Source organism: Dermacentor albipictus, chromosome 5 (assembly GCF_038994185.2).
Source record: "Dermacentor albipictus isolate Rhodes 1998 colony chromosome 5, USDA_Dalb.pri_finalv2, whole genome shotgun sequence".
Lineage (NCBI taxonomy): Eukaryota > Metazoa > Arthropoda > Arachnida > Ixodida > Ixodidae > Dermacentor > Dermacentor albipictus.
Genome location: NC_091825.1, coordinates 143921958 through 143938597, shown reverse-complemented (window position 1 = coordinate 143938597; position 16640 = coordinate 143921958). Strand labels below are relative to the sequence as shown.

The following is a 16640-nucleotide window of genomic DNA, read 5'->3' as shown; positions in this document are numbered from 1 at the left end:
CGAAGGGTGCTTTATAAAATTTTTTGGTGAAGGCTAGCCTAGATATGTGGCGTCGCCAATCAAGGTTGGTTTTATCCGTCCTCTCTTTGTTATGGGATGTCTCCGTCTTTTTCACACCCACTTTACCTGTCTGTCACGCGACGTCACGAAAACCTCGACATCTCCCCATCCTGATATGATGTGTACACACTGCTTATGCCTGATTTGATTAAACAAAAAATTATTTCCGGTTTGGCGCCTATTTGTCATTAGCCCTCTGCTTTTGGTCAGAAGTTTTCGAGCTGCGCCTACTTCGTCTGTCTGCCACGTCACATCACAAAACCTCTAAAGCTCACCGCGTCAAAGTGACGTGTACCCCTTAAAGATGCATTAATATGCAAACAAAACTGATTTTTTTTCTGAGTTGCCGGAGACTACAAGATGAAATAGGAGATGAATAGAAGAAGGCTGCCACAGGGGCATTAGCCAACTGCTGGATAGCATGGATTCATTTGTGTATAATAAAAAATGTGTGCGTGGTGGTATAACCTTATCGAGTTCTTCCGGCACGTATACAATATCGCTCTGCCAACTCTTTTTTTGTGGAGGATCCGGCTTAACGGCATTCTTCACCTACCGTGGCACGCCGCCGCGATTTTCGACTAGCCACGTGAGCTAAGTAAGGGGAAGCGGACCAATCGCAGACGCAAGCACCACCCTCCTCATCCGGCGCTGGCTCGGTCCCATCGAAATACTTTCCACTTGACCTGCTCCTAGCCTCCTGTCAGGTAATTAGATAAGAAAATCCGCTCAATGTAGACAATGTTGTTCGCTTTGAAGGCAAACAAACGTTACTTCCTATAAACGAGAAGTGAGTTTGATTAGGTTTTTAGAACGCTGCGGGCTACCGCCCCATGCTTGAGTCCTAGGTTACGTAAGTTTGACGTCAGGAGATCGCAGTAAGAACAGATTGGAATAGTTTTACGTTATAGGGTCCCTGCTTCGGTAAAACTATGCCGCAACACGCTTGCCCAGGGTAGAAGTTCACTTTCATATAATCAGTGTTTAATTTGCGCCATACTATTCTACCTGTGTTTTTGTCGTAAAATTGTGGGGTAGTTCTTTTCTAGTACGAGCAAGAAAAATTGACACGATGTTTAGCATACCCTATTTTTTGTGCTCTGTGTCGATATTCGCTTCTTTTCTTTTACTTACAACAATTGTGGTGTAGACATTTTATGCTCATTGTGTAGGCTGGGTAATTTCAAGCCTCACTGAAGATTCACGCCCTTCTAATCAGTCGTAAGAAGTCTTGGGGTTATCCGTTCAAGTATTCAGTGTGTTTGCAGTCAATATAAATTAAAAGGCGAGAAAGCAATATCGATTAAAACAATCTTTCGCCTGCGCGTTTGCCAGCGTCCGTGATATTGACGTGGTTCACCTTCAAATGCATTGCTCAGAAATATATACAGGATATTCAGAAACCGGATACTAAGTAATAGCACATCTCACTGTGAAGTAATCACACGTGCACAGTGATCTCAAATATTATTTTTGGCTCATTAGCGTTTTAATTCGGCCGGTAGTATATCCTACTTCCGCTATATAACTGAATTATATTAGACCTCGTCAAGCCATCGACTCGTGATTGGTCGACGTCATACCAAGCGCAGTGGGCCAGTGCGATTGAGCGACAGCACCGCAATCACCGGACAATCGTGAGCCATCACAGACCGAGAAGAGGCTCGTCGTACATCCGACCCACCGTCAGCTAACGCAGGCTCGAGCTTTCGCAGCGTACTGCACAGATCTATGGACGCCCGGCTCTGCGTTTGAACCCAATATTCGCCTGCTTTCAAGGAGCCTCCATGGTGGCGAGCTCCCTAAGAAAGAGTAAAAGCGATTGAAGCGACAGTGAAGAATGGAATATTACAAGCGAAACGCTATACGCGAAATAGAATGAAAGAAATACACAGAATTGTAAATAAAGGAAGGGGCTTCGAAGGCGTGTGTATGATATACATACTTTCGAGCCGAAAGAGAAGAAATGGCACATAGCTCATGAAACGTTACAAGTGACAAAAATCAAGCTGTTATAAGGAAAGAACCCGTCAGAACGAAAGGGCTTGGGTAAGGGGAGGGTATTGAAGGAGGGAATGGGGGGGGGGAGGGAGAGTGCTCGGGTCTCTATATTGTGTATGATACACGGAGTCACGCGAAGAAAGCTATTCCCGGGCTTCGCTCACACTCGGAGCAAGTGTTTTCTCTGAACGTCAAATACAGGTCTGGTGCGCCCTGGGCGCGAGCAAACAATCTCTTCGCGCCGTCGTGGAAGGCGACGCGATCGAATATTCTTTCGGCCACGCTGCCTTGCCCCCCCTCGCCACCCCTCGTGCGTGCTTTGATCTCGAGGGCTCGGTGCCTCGCCGTCCCTCCCGGACGCTGATTTGTAAACAGAGACCCCCTTCGATTGCATCGCGGGGATATCATCGCTCGCTGAGAGGTCATATAGCTTGCGTCAAGGGCACAGCGTCGCTTGTATCTACGACTCCGCATGGAAGCGACCCTGTTGTAAATGAGGCCTGGTCTGGCGAAGGCCATCATATAGGCTCGTTGGTGGTGCCGCCCCCGACTTCCCCGCTTCCATCCTTTATATTCTTCAGCATTTGGTTGTTTGCAGCGGAGTCTTAGGCCTTTAACAGAAGGTAGCCGGATTGTTTGGGACATGTAATGAATGGTACGTCCGCGAAATCCCCCAGACGAGACGCAAGGGTGGTTACAGGAACACAAGATTCTCGCGCTTTGCCAGTTCAATGAAATTCCCCCGTGTTCGTCCTGCTATTTGCGTTTCCTTACGCTAGCGCAATGAGTTGGAGCTTCACCAACTAGCCAGATTTAAAGCATATTTGACAACATTCTAGCTTGGCTATACTTGGATGCTGTAGTTGGCTAAACCTACTGCCTATTAGCTTAGTAAATAGTCGTAAGTACCTTGATCGAAGGGCACTCCAGACACGGGCTTACCAAAGCTGCACATTGGGCCTAGTGGTCTGTGCAATCTTATGCCGACGCTCCAGGAACAAGAACATGTGTTAAAGGTAATTTTCACCTCCAATCTGACATACGTTGAAAGTGAAGGTCAGGAATTGGGCCTCCAGCTCATATACGCGTGTGAATTTTGTGAAAAAAAGTGCACGTTATAAAAAGAGAAAGTTTATGAATAGTTACGGCCTCCTGGTAATTGTGGTAAGCTCGTACGCTGCGTTACTAAAAGGACGCGGAACCGTACTAAACACTTTGCACTTCTGAAACCCTTTTATTTGTGCAGCAGCTAATAATTACTTCTTTGCGCAGACAATTAAAGCCCAATGTCTGCTTCAAATGAGCAAAATTGTTGCTTTGACTATTTGGTGAAGCACTTTCGAAGCTGTACAGCGCAACCGTAACAACAGGAACAAAAAAGAGACCCGGAAAACGTATAGTGTTACTAATGTTATAGTGCACCACCAATTCGTGACGTTTTCGCCAATTTGGCTCTTTTTTGTGCGGGGAATGCATTCAAAATGTATAATATTGTCTTTTCGTTGATTTGCGAATGCTATGCTGTTGCTGGGAATTCGTGCTGTATTGGATCCATGAGCCCATAAGTCACGCCGTCTATCTATACGTTTTCGTTTATCCACAGAAGGCGCACTGAGCTTATCGATCTCAAGTCCGTGTCTCCTGCACTTGCCTAGCAATCAAGGCCTAAGAAGGCCCCATATCTCCGCTGTCGTCGCGATGCAAGAACCGTTCGACGCGAGCGAGCCCCTTCTGTGTAGGCGTCGAGATTTTATGGTGCTTTGCGTTCGAGTGGACGAAAGAAGGAAGTCGTAGCCGGACGGCTGGGTGTTCGACTGGCAGTAAGGCCACTTCACTACACCGTTTAACGATCCGGCGTCACGTGACCTAACTGGACGCACTCGGATGGAGTCGAGGGTGAGCTCACGCTGTAGAGAAGGACCGTACGGCCGTCGAAGGAAGAGTCGTTACATGAGGCCTTGCCACCCAATGCTCAGTGCATCCAGGAAATGCAGGTCAGATCTATGCTGCTTAGGAAAAGAAAAGAGTGCAAAATGTAGCCGGAAAGACAGTAGCAGGCGAGCGTCTAGCCGCCTTTCTTCTTCTCCTCCCGTGCTGCTTTTCGTGTCTGTAAAATTTATAACGAGAGAGAGTAAGAGAAAATAAGTGTTCTCTATTGGTATCATAGTCTGAGTCTTGGCTCTTAAATCTTCGGCAGCGTTTTAACAGCGCTAAGGACGAACGCAAAAAGGAACACGTACGAGTAGCAGACGCATGCGTTCAGCGCCTGTCTGTAGTATGTGTTCCTTCTCGTGTCCGTCCATTGCGATGTTAATACACACTGAATAAGGTGAACACCATCAACAAGGTGAACCGATACACACACACGCACACACACCCACTCATTGATTCAACTAAAGTTTTGAATGTCCCACCAAATGTGCGTCCCCATCATTCTAGCGCGCAACATATGTGGTGGGAAGTACGGTGAAAAGTCCTCACCGTGCGGCGAAAAGTGCTTTCACTTCCCGCTGTGCTTTACGTATAACTGCGTGATGTTCGCAGCGTTCGAAACAACCATACATCGATACGTGTTACTAAATAGTGTGTACTGTTTCATTGACTCTCAACGTAAGACATGCAGGATCCACATTATACACCACAACATTCTGTTTAGGCCTCATTGAATCCACATGTATTGCCACATATCAACTGAGCGCGCCAATAACAACCCTCTCCGCCATTGCAGCTCGTTCGTTGCGGATGGCTTGAAGAGTCAGCTAAGTTTTTTATGTGTAGCGTTCCCCCGGGAACGCTACACATAAAATAGGAAGTAGAGAGACCTGGGAGACCCTGCTGCGCAGCTCGGACTCTGAGCTCCAGCTCCGGCTCGTCCAACTGGCTGAAGAGGCTGCTGGGACCCAAGACCTCCCAGCCTGCATCTGAGGCGGTGGCACTCGCCCCCTGACCTGTGTGTCGGGGGGTGGGTAGATCACCTTTTCCGTTGGACATTAAAGTTTATTCTATCTATCTATGTGTAGCGTAACGGAGAAAGAGGTAGATGGAGATGGCGGTGGACAACATAAATAAAAGGTAGGGGTTTAACCAGGACTCTGTTCGCTTGGCTACCCTGCACTAGGGAAGCAGGTGGGAAAATTGAGAGGAGAGTTCCGATATCACGCGAGAAGTCTTCCACCTTGCTGGCTTAGAGAGAGAGAGGGGGGAGAGAGAGAGAAAGATGCAAATTAGAGAAAGGTAGGGAGGTTAACCATAGTTAAAACCTCCGGTTTGCTACCCTTCACTAGAGGAAAGGAAAGGGGAAGTAAATACGGAAAGAATGGGGACAAAAATAAAGCGTGAAAAAAAAACACGGGAACAGTACACTCTTTCTAATAGGCCATTGCCACGTAAAAAGGTCACCAAAGCCTTGACCGACTTTCGGCGTCGCGAGAGTTCATGTCGGCATTCCAAGATTGTCTGTTCTGAAAGTTGCCTGTCGTCAAGGCGTGCCAACGCGGCCGCTAGCGACAGCCGGTGCGCGCCACATCGAGGACAGTGGCTTAGAGATTGGCATCTAAGTACGGGCTATGTTAGAGTATGCTCCGCATTACTAACTTTTAGGAGTACGTGGAAGCCGGTTGAAATACTGCTTGCTAGAAAAGAAAGCAGCGTTAACGCAAAGGCTGAAGGCAACGCCTTTACCAGCCTGAATAAAGGAGAAAATACAAAGCCCACAGAAAGAGGAGCGAGACCCGACGGCTACAGGAGTCTGCATACAACCATTGGGACGGTGAACTATTCCGGAAAGAGCAGTGCAGTGCAAGAAGAAGAACAATTACACTAACGCAGAAGGATACAGGGAAAAAAAAAAGAGACGGATCCGCGGTTTCAGCCAACGAACAAGGGACCATGTTGGCTCCTTTGTGGGGCGCTCTGTCCCCATACTGTGCCCGGGTTTGCCACCGTCGTCGTGGTTCTTTCTATCCACGAATGGAAGCGTGAGCGAAGGGGGGCCCAAACAAAGAAGCAGATCGCGCTTTGCTGTCTTGGCTGTAGAAGCCATGCCTTTTTATTCGGCAAAGTTTCTTTCGAGAGCTTCCTCTGAACAAGACCCTAAACGGGGCAGGGGGGAAGGAATCGCCGAAGGCAAAAAGAAATGTTTCTCAGAACTGAAGGGAAAAGACCCGAGTTCCTCGGTGTCTTGCAAGCAATTTTCTCCGGGCACACTTTGTCGTGATTGAAAAAGGATCAGAAGGACTTAGTTTATTGGCGCCTGTCGCCAGGGTACGAGCGGTTCTTGCGCTCTGCGGTTTTCATTCTCGAAGACGACATGCTTTACATGGAGAGGTCGATTGAATCACTGGAATGCAATGTTCGACAGGTTATATGATCATCGTTTTCCTAGATAAGGAAGAAATGAACAGCTTTCAGAAGGTAAATTTTGATGTCGCCACATTGTCCGTGCAGTGAACTCCCTTTATGTCTAGCCTTTTAAGTTCTATGCATTTATGGACGTTGGGGCATGTTTAGCACTCTGCCCTGTTGCCTCCACTGCCAACTTTACGAAGAGTTGCAGAGCACAAAAATGACGGGAACGGTGAGACAAGCCACCTCTGACTTATTTTTGGGTGTGAAGGGGAGTGGGGGATTGTAGGTGCGCTTCCCACACCCATTTCTTCGTGCAATGTGCGAAGTGCCCATCCAGTCCCAGCTGAGTTTGCATTTCCGTACAATCCATGTTCTCTGCTCGTTACACTCCAATTGCTCCTTTCTACGCAGGTCATGTGACTCGTCACATAGCCTATGCCTGACAAGTTTTCCAAAACCGTACTATCGGGCAATCATTGCCTGTTAAAAAAAGAAAGCAAGAAAGAATGTCAGCCGTTGGCGATGTGACAAGCCGTGACATGACATTCAAGGGCAACTATAAGATGCACCTAAGCACCATTTTCACGCTCCGCACTCTAAAGCGCGCTAATTGCGTATGTGAACTTAAGCTGTCAACTTGTGGTTCGCGCCTGTCGAATAGCGGCAGGTCTCCTTTTAAGCCCGAGTTTAAATTAATGTGCTTGACACATCTGACTTCACGTCCGGGAAATATGCCTCTATTCGTCCGTTCGCCCATCCCGTTACATAATTAGCATATCAATTTTATAGTGTATATTACTGTACATAATTTTACAGGTATAGTAGTGTTTCCTTAGTGAATATTAATTAAAAGATGCGTGGACATTATAAAACATATGGATGCTATTCGCAGCAGGAAATATGTCGCCAAAACTTCGTTGTTTCAAGCAGAACCGCTCGTATTTACTAAAAAGATCTGTGCAGTTGAACTTTGTAATGAACTTGGTTCAGCGATTACAAATGACAGGTGCTGTGAAGCCTTGCAGGACGCTTTTATAAACACGTTTTATACTGACAACGCTAACCACTTACCAATTCTAACTGATTCTGGACTTCAATTTCATAGAACGTATTTATATTGATCAATAAGGGCTTTCTAATCTCTTACTTAATATGAAAACATCAGCACCTTGCATGGATGGAATCGCTCCTCAATTCCTGAAGCAGACTGCCATATATTGCTCGATCATTTTTTCGCAGCTTTTTTCCCACTGATTGCAACATGTTTCAATGTCCAAGCGATTGGAAGGCGGGGAAGAGAGATTCGTGTGCATAAACCAGGTGACTCATCATTACAGAAACATCACTTTGACTAGTATCCCATGTAAGCTTCTGGAACACGTTACCTATTGTAATGTAATTTCATTTATCGAACAAAATAACATATTTCGCAACAGTCAGCATGGTTTCTAAAACACTATTCATGTGAAACTCAACTACTTCTCTTTACTAACGACATATTTTCGGCATCTTGCGTTGTTTCTATTATGGACTGTATTTTCCTTGATTTCCTGAAAGCCTTCGACGTCGTTTGTCACCGTTTGCTTTTGCTTAAACTAAGTGTACTGAATATTGATTCCAATTTATTGCAGCGTATGAATGCTTAATGTATAACAGAACCCAGCATGTAAGTGCTAACGGTCATAACTTGCGCAATTGTTCTGTCCCATTCGGTGTACCGCAAGGCTCCGTCCTCGGACCCCTATTGTTTCTAATTTACATTAAGGACCTTCCCACCTGCAATAAATCAATGATTAGGCTATTTACCGATGACTGTGTGCTCTACCGCGTAATATCTAACCTTCATGATTCTTCTCAACTTCAATCTGACCTTAACAGCATTACCTCTGGGTGTTCACTTTGGTCCATGAAATTCAATGTGAACAAATGCAGAATAATGAGGATTTCCCGAAGAGCTGCTCACTGTACTATGCCTGTTTATTCTATTACTAATTTTCATTTGTCATCAGTCAATACTTAAAAATACGCAGGTGTCCACATTGATAACAATATATCAGGAATACTCGTAATAACTACGTCGTTAGCAATGTGAATCACACGCTTGGTTTTTTTAGACGTAACTTTGCTTTGGCTCCTGTTTCCTTAAACCTTCTTTATAAAACTTTAGTCAGGTCGAAACTAGAGTACGCTTCTTCAATCTGCGATCCATATTCCAATACACTTGTAAACGCACTAGAAGCTATTGAAAATTGTTCGGCTCGGTTCATTCTTGCTAATGATTCTCACACCGCCAGTATTACTTCAATAAAAACTTCTCTAGACCTTCCTAAACTTCCTACCAGAAGGAAGCAGGCCCGCCTATGTCTCTTTCATGAAATATTTTTTGACGAATCCTGAACTGAAACGCACATTGTTCTTGCCACCTTGTTACCTATCTTCTCGCGTGGACCATAACTTTGAAGTTCAAGTGCCGTTCTGGCAGGCCAACATGTACTTCCACTCCTACGTGCCGAGGACATCATCCGCATGGAATCACCTCCCCGCTTCCATCGTCAATTCAAGACTGCCATTTTCAACTTGTAGTACTACTCCTTTTTTAACGCCGCAAAGGCGTTGAGAGTAGCATATAAATAAATAAATAAATAAATAAATAAATAAATAAATAACACAAGCCTTCGTCGCAGACTTAGTCACAGGGTTACTTCGCTGTAACTTCTCCTATCCGAATAAGTTGTCATTCTCGCCCCCTCGTCCATGGTGCGATTTCTTCTCTCACGGCGTGAATATTTGTTCGTTGAAATCCGACTACTAACGCTTTTCTCTGAGCGCACAGTATTATAACAGCCAGCTCAAAAGCTATCTTCGTCGTGGGGAACAAGAATGTGCAAGGTTTGCTGTGTCGAGCAAATGGTTTGGACAAACCACGAAGAGAATGGGAAAATATTGTCGGAAAGTAACTAACTCACGGTGTGCTTTCTCCTCTTTTTTTTTCTTCTTTGCCGAGACTCGCTAAACGTGATTCTTAAGATTGCCTGCGGGCGAAACGGCCTCAACGAGAAGATGATTCCCAGCAGCGCCGGCGAGATTTGAGGCCAGTGTCAGACGGCATAATGAAGCTTCCGGAAGTTGCGGGGCTCTCGAGTGCATCGCGAAATTAGCGAGGAAGCGAGCGAACAAAGAATGAAACTTTCGATTCTGTGCCGCCCTTACGCGAGGGCTCCTAATTTGAAAAAAAAAGAAAAAGTTTAACAGGCAAGTTAATTTCGAACCGCCTCGGACCGATCGGGACCTGCTTGACTTCGCTCTGTTTCGCCGAGCGCTAACGAGGCCTGCGCGCTGTCTTGAAGCAGTCCGAGACGCAGTTCATTTCGCGTACGTTTGCGATTTGTAATAAACGCACAATACCTGCTACTTCGATAGCGATTATACTAAACGCTAGGAAAAACACATCGCCTCCATATGGGAGGAGCTGGTGGGTTTGCACCCTTAATTTTGAAGTGGATTTTGAAGAGCATGCTTTCCTAAATCGAGAAATATAGGTATACTTTTTTTTTATTCCAGCATTTAAGCAATTATTAAGCCATTCCAGGAGGAATGGCTAGATCTGACGAAAACGTTTGTAATCCAGTCGTAATAATTTAAACACAATTTTTTTTATATTGTTTCGGATACTACACAATATTTACCGTGGAACACCTTCAAGTGAGGAAGCGAATTCAGCTAAAATGAAGGCGATCAATGATTTTAAAAAAGGTAGACTTGGAAGCTGTAGATGCTATTCGTACAAAAGTAGATATATGCTAGGGCCTTATTATGGCAGGATTCTTTTAACCTGCCCGTATTTATTTCTTATTGCCCATCCCAGCGAGTAGTCAATGTGGACAATACTATAACGAAGGCGCGGCGTTATCAGAGGCTGGAATGAACGAGAAGAGACAATTTGGAAAAGAGTTGTGGCGTTATGTACCATAGCCACGGCTCTGGGTAGAGGCACGCCTAACCTCTTGATTAATTTTAATCACCTGAGGCTCTTTAATGTGCACCTGAATCTAAGGCACGGGAGTTTTTGTATTCCGCCCTCTCCAAAATGCGGCCGCTATGGCAGGGCGTGAACCCACAACATCGTTCTCAGCATCGCAGCGCCATAGCCTCTGGACTATCGCTGCTGGTGATTGGAAAATGAAAATAGTTGTTACGTAATTATGTTCCTGGCCTCAAAATGTCTGTGTGCCACGCAGCCATTGTGTTATGCACGCCACTTCAGCATTAGCGCAAGGGTAAGATCAACGTCTGTTTGCCACTGGATGCTTAACACATTTTGAGGGTGGTTATCTCTGCAGCGCTTCGCAGAGGTTTTTTAGGCCAAGCGTGCCACCGCGAAATATATATATATATATATATATATATATATATATATATATATATATATATATATATATATATATATATATATATATATATATATATATATATATATATAATTATTATTCCATCATGCGCGCTGAACATAACGCACCAACTGTCGCCCCATGCTCAGATGCCTCTTCGTTGTCTTCAACTGTCACGTCACGGCTCGCCACATTAAACAGTTTTCGAATAAGCGCAATCAGGCGTTCTTGAGTATCCAGCGCCTCGCGGCCCTAGTTACGTTCTTTTTTGCGTGTGTGTGTTAGAGGAGAACTTGAAGTGTGGCACAGAGTGCAAAGTACGTGTGGAGCTTATGCTCGGCGTGTGTCACAAGCTCACAAAGCAACGCGGGCATTGTTACCATTTCTGGAACTGACTGGCCTCGGTGACAGATTGCAGGCGTCTTGGACTGACCATATACGCGCAATACTAGTACTTCCCCCTCTCGATCGCTCCCTCCGCCTCACTCTCTGTCCTGCATGCCCTTCTCTGCCCCCCTCTCTATTTTCTCCCTCAATTCGTTGCCGCCAGGTAGAGTAGCAAACCTCTCCCACATTTTTCCCTACACTGTGTTGGTGCTGAACCCTGCTTCCTCAAGAGCTGTTACAATGATTTTTATTCTTCAATTTATACATCACCACTCCCCGCGTAGGGTAGCAAACTGTTCCCACGCTCTCCTCCATCCTGATGGCGCTGAGTCGTGCTCCCAAAAAGGCTGTAGAAGACAGTGCCAACTTTACCCGTTCCCAACAAGAACCACTTCTCTCTAGCAAGCCAATTGGAAGGGGGCGGAGCGCCTCGTTGACCTTCCATCCTTACCTTATTCCTCTTTTCTTCCTTAGGTTCAGGTTGGCCATGAGAAAAATAGCAGACGCACATTTGATGCGTGATTATGCACGGAGTCGTTGATCGTGGCTAACTGGGAGCGGGCATTCCTTCTTGATCGTTACCGGCACAGCCACCGGGTCTCACGCCTCCATTCATTGCAGCAGCGGCCATTGGTTACAGCTCTGCAAGCCAGTCCAGCGATTGGTCTACTGCGATATGCTCCTGGCTGATGCCGTCGTTATTCGAGCGCTTTCTAACGAAGGAAAGCGCTGAGAGATATGACGCAGACCAGAGAGAAATTATAACCCATCTATAAGCTTTTTCCGCTGAAACAAGAAAGGCGGGGATTGTACGCTACGGTTTTCGTGTGACGAACAGCGCGCGCAGTAATTAAAGTGGTTCATTATTTTACCATGACTTTTGGAGAAATAATTGTCTTGCGTGAATGTATTCTTCAATCGAACCAGACAGCTTGATTTCTTCTAGTCACTTCTATTTTTAAAGTACTGTGTCCAACTTACATTCTATACGAGTCATGTAGAAATGCCCAGCAAGTCAGACCCTCCCAATACTTGGAAACCGAAAAGTAATAAAAGGAAACGGCTTGGGCATCCGACTCATTGCGCCCGTCGATTGCGATTTTTATTACTTTTGGATGAGCCTTCTGCAATGTTCAAAAGTGTACCAGCGTTAAAATCGCGCAAACACGGTAACTGAATACAGCACCACACTGTCCTGTCGTTTGTTGTATCACCATTCTGCTATTCTCCTCACAAAAGCATTCTTTCCTCCCACGGAACAAACAGGGAGCTTCCCACGCTTTCTTCAGGCGGAGACTGTTCGCTACGTTGAGTAAGCGAAAAAAAAGAAAAGCAAAACAAAAGAACAAGAACGAAATATTGTACCAATCACGGAAATCTGATAGCGGCTCTTCAGCAATTTATCTAAACAGCTACTACGTCTAGACACAGCAACGCTGCCTCTGAAACTGTCGGAGTGCACGCGAGCCGCCAAATAAGCCAGCCGCGAATCGCTCACCTTCCCAACCACGTCGGCAGATGGCGCCTTGTCACCGCCGCCGAAGCGCACCCACATGCGCGTCGCGACTCACGTCACGTGACCCTCACACTTCGCGTCGACGAAGAAACTAGAGCGAAATAAGGAGGGCGAGAGCGGTAGAAAGGAGACGGGAGAGAACCAACTGTGAAGAAACGTGGAGTAGAAAGAAGGCGTTAGCAAAGCAACCCTTTGCTCTTCGGCCTCCGTCCTCTCCTCCTTCCGTTTCGGGGACGGCCCTTTCCCAATCCTCATTTCCCCGGCGTCCCAAGCCATCCTTCCCTAACTCCGGCGCTTTCTCCCCGCATCGTCCTCGCATCCCTTCCTCAGCGTCGAGCAAGGTCTCACCTCCTTTTCTTTTTTTCTCCTGCTCATCCCTCGCCCTCTCCCTTTCAGGGGCCCGGCACGCGCGGTTGGTCGCCGTCGCCGGCCGGTCATCCTGCTCTCGGTGTTCCACGAGGGATGCTGCGACGTCGGGCGCTCTTCGGCTTCCCTGGATTTGTTGAAGCCTCCACACGCCAGCGTTGGTGACGCTCTTCGTCCATCTGTGTCCAACTTCGCGTGTGCGGCAGTGTTGTTGTTGTGTGCTGGTGTTGTGACGGCTCGCTCCCCCTTGTGCACCTGTGCTTCCCGCCGGACCGACCGCAGGGCCCGTCGTAGCAGCATCCACTCTTCATCCATGCGGATTTGACGCCGGGTGCTGGAGCCATCGTCGACGAAGGTTAGTAGGCGCAATTACTTTCTTTTTATGCCTGCGGTATTTTGTTATTCGTCTCTAATAAGTTCATTCATGCGCAAATATGCCCCTGAAAACTCTGCCATTCCAATGATCAAAAGTTAATGCCAGGAACTAAGCAATTTAACATATAAGCAAAAAGAACGAAACAGAAAACAAAGGCAGAAATCAAATTTGCGAGAAATGAAACATTACATAACTCAGCTTTGATTCAGGTCGTTGATGATGCCAACATCAATTTCAAGTCCGCAGCATAAAAAATAAAGCCCGCATTTTTCTCGCGGGAGAAGTTGAACACATACTGGTTTTGAGGGGTCTGTACGGGTTTCGGTAGTGAGTTCTAGCTATTCTTTAGGTCGATGACAACTTCCTTTCTTTTTCGTGAAACATAGACAACATTCCAGGTTTCCGCGCAACTCATTTGGTTATTCGTGCCTACAACAGCTGAGGCCCCGGCGTACATTTATCACCTGTGTTAAGCGCACGCATCGAGCATTTGGAAGCAACTGAAACTTATCTGAAATCAAAATATTGACTTTAGAATAAATGCAACTCACTTGATTTGATCAAATGCGCTTGCACTATCGACGGCAAGAATTATATTTGGCTGCTGTTGCTTCGTAACATAAGGGAGATACAAAATATACAAGGAAAACGCACAAGAGAGAGAGAGAGAGAGAAAATAATGCAGAGAAAGGCAGGGACGTTAACCAGAGGTAGTTCCGGTTGGCTACCCTGCTCAGGGGGAAGGGTTAAGAGCGATAAAAAGAGAAACAGAGTAGAAGGGGGAGATAGGAAGAAAGGGAGACAAGCACGAACAAAGCGCGTACACTACAGAGCGGTAGGGGGCGGCATTCTGCTGACTGCAGCAGCAGAGCTGTTGAGTTTTACTGAACCATCTGTGTACACATGTTGGCGGAATCTGTGCACGTTGTGAATGTGCTCCAAAGTTGCTTGTTTCAAGGCTTGCAATGGCGCTCCAGCTTTCATTCTGATTCCTGGAATTGTCAGTTCAACTTGCGGCCGGTGCAGACACCACAATGGATCTGACAATCGTGTAGCGGGCGTAAATTCTGATGGCAAGTGCGACTGATGTCTTACAATAGTTTTAGCAAAAGTTGAATGTGGCCTCTGTGCTGGCAAGCAAGCAAGATGGTGTGAGGGAATCCGAGTCAGGTGTCGGATGTGCGCTCTCAGGACATCTGTATCAATGTATACAGTCAAAGGAGCGTCTCTGGCTATGGCCACTGTCGCAATCGATGACGTAGTTTTGGGAAGACCGAGACAAGTCCTGAGTGCTTGGGCTTGCACGCTCTGGAGTTTGCGAATATTCGTGGTGCACAAAATAGTTATTTGCTTTATTTGGTTTGAAAGGCAAACTTAATTGATTGCCACACTCAACTCATTTATTTATACTACTATAGTGACGCGTTTTAGCTGTTGAAGAAAGTATTAATGGTCATTGATTGTGAAACACATCGCGTTATATTAGCCTTAAGATTTCGAATCGTGCATCTGCAGTAACGAGTTTTAAGCGGCCACTAATACAAACTACAGAGTATAGCTCTATAACTTTTCATAGCTTGCAATCGTTAAATCAGAAATAGGTCACATGTATATAGCAGCGTTCTTTCTGTCATAGATTGCGCAGCACTTTAGCGACGCTATCGAAGTCATTGAGAAGATGCTGATGGCGCTTCTTGCAGAGACCGGGAATGGCGCGGGCTATGCTATACAGAGCGAGAATTCGAATCTACAATTTCCTCACCAACTCGTCCCAGCGAAATCATCGTCAAACAATGATTTATACGATCGAATTAAATTTCGTCCAGAGTGGCGCTTTATATTGGTAAACTGTTGAACCTTGCCATAATTTTAGTGCTTTTATGAAGTTTCACCGCTGCTTGACCACCGTGTCTCAAGGATGAAACGAAGCTTTATCTGTCTGCGGCACCGCGTAAGTGGAAGAGACTGACTACCCGTTTGTTCTTTTATGTTATCCGAAGGAGTAATTCGTGCGCTGTAAGAAATACCACAAAAGAAATAAAGAAATTGACGGTGCCTTTTGCAGACGCCAAAATCTTGTTTGGCAGGCTAATGAAAGAAATCTGTTGATGTTGAATGTGCTAGCAAACACTGCCAGGTAAGATTATTTGTCAGCTTTGTGTGCCCGCCGAGATCCTACGCCATCAATGATATGAATAAGTCCTTGACGTTGCCCATGACATAATTGCTTCCGACGCTTAGACAAATCCAGATTTAACTTGTGGTATTGTCCCCTAATAAAGTATCCTTTTCAACCGAAAAAACAATTGAGAGAACAGCAAGACGAGTAAAACCAGGCACAACAAACCAAACCATCCCGACGTGACGTTCGCACTGTCTTTTGTGGTTCAAAAATATTAATGTCTTCTCTTTTTAACGTAACTCGTGAGAACTGCTACCCTTCACTTTCAGAGGAAATCCTCATAACATTCCCGCATCAAAGTTCTCACTTGACGATCCTACCCGCATCTTCTGAAGAATCTGCTTACGCGCAGTGTATGCTACAGCCGTCTCACCACTGTAGGTGCCTTATATTCACTGAGCCCATTTTACGCTCTCTCTTTCTCTCCCTCGAAAGAGCGCGATTACGCACGTGGTCCCCATGTGGTAAGAAACTGCGCGCTCGGCCTTCGTCTCCTTTCGTGCCGAATGGCATGGCTCCCCGCAAGGCGTCTGTGCGTGCGGAGAAGCTGATCACGCAGTAATCATCGCGCGGCTCCGGTCAGAGCAGCGTAATTTTGACTGCTTCATTTACAGGGTCAGGCTCGCGCCGCCGCAGGAGGTCCGACCTGTATGCTTTGTTCGTCCCGCTCCTGCTCGCGGTTTCGCTGTGCGCGTCTTTCATATGTGAGCTCCATAAGGTACGGCTGCATTGTGCGAAGGGCTTTGAGCTGCGCCTCTGAATGCTTTATGCGGAAGTGCACTTAGCTCCTAGTTGCCCGAAAATGCCCAGGGTTATAATTCTAATATATTATTCTCCCTCTTGTTGTGGTAGTCGGAGGCGGAAGTGGAGGGGTTGGTTGGATGAGGGGGCGTCATAACAGTGTTCTACTCGCGGAAGTTGCTGTTTAATAACCCCAGTACTCACGTGGCTCGGCGGGAAGATCGTGGGGAATATGCTTAGCGGTGGGCACAACGTGGCCATCCGTCGTTCTCCTGC

At 46.3% G+C, this 16640-nt stretch overlaps 1 protein-coding gene across 2 annotated transcripts in view; it reads left to right on the top strand.

Moving 5' to 3' along the window:
• The window catches only part of LOC139060175 (serine-rich adhesin for platelets-like), an 841896-nt gene that overhangs the window by 22480 nt on the left and 802776 nt on the right, over positions 1 to 16640 (top strand). For both annotated transcript variants that reach the window (XM_070539104.1, XM_070539103.1), the window contains exon 2: positions 13096 to 13420. The gene's annotated coding sequence lies outside the window, so the exon portion shown is untranslated. The remainder of the gene's footprint in view (positions 1 to 13095; positions 13421 to 16640) is intronic.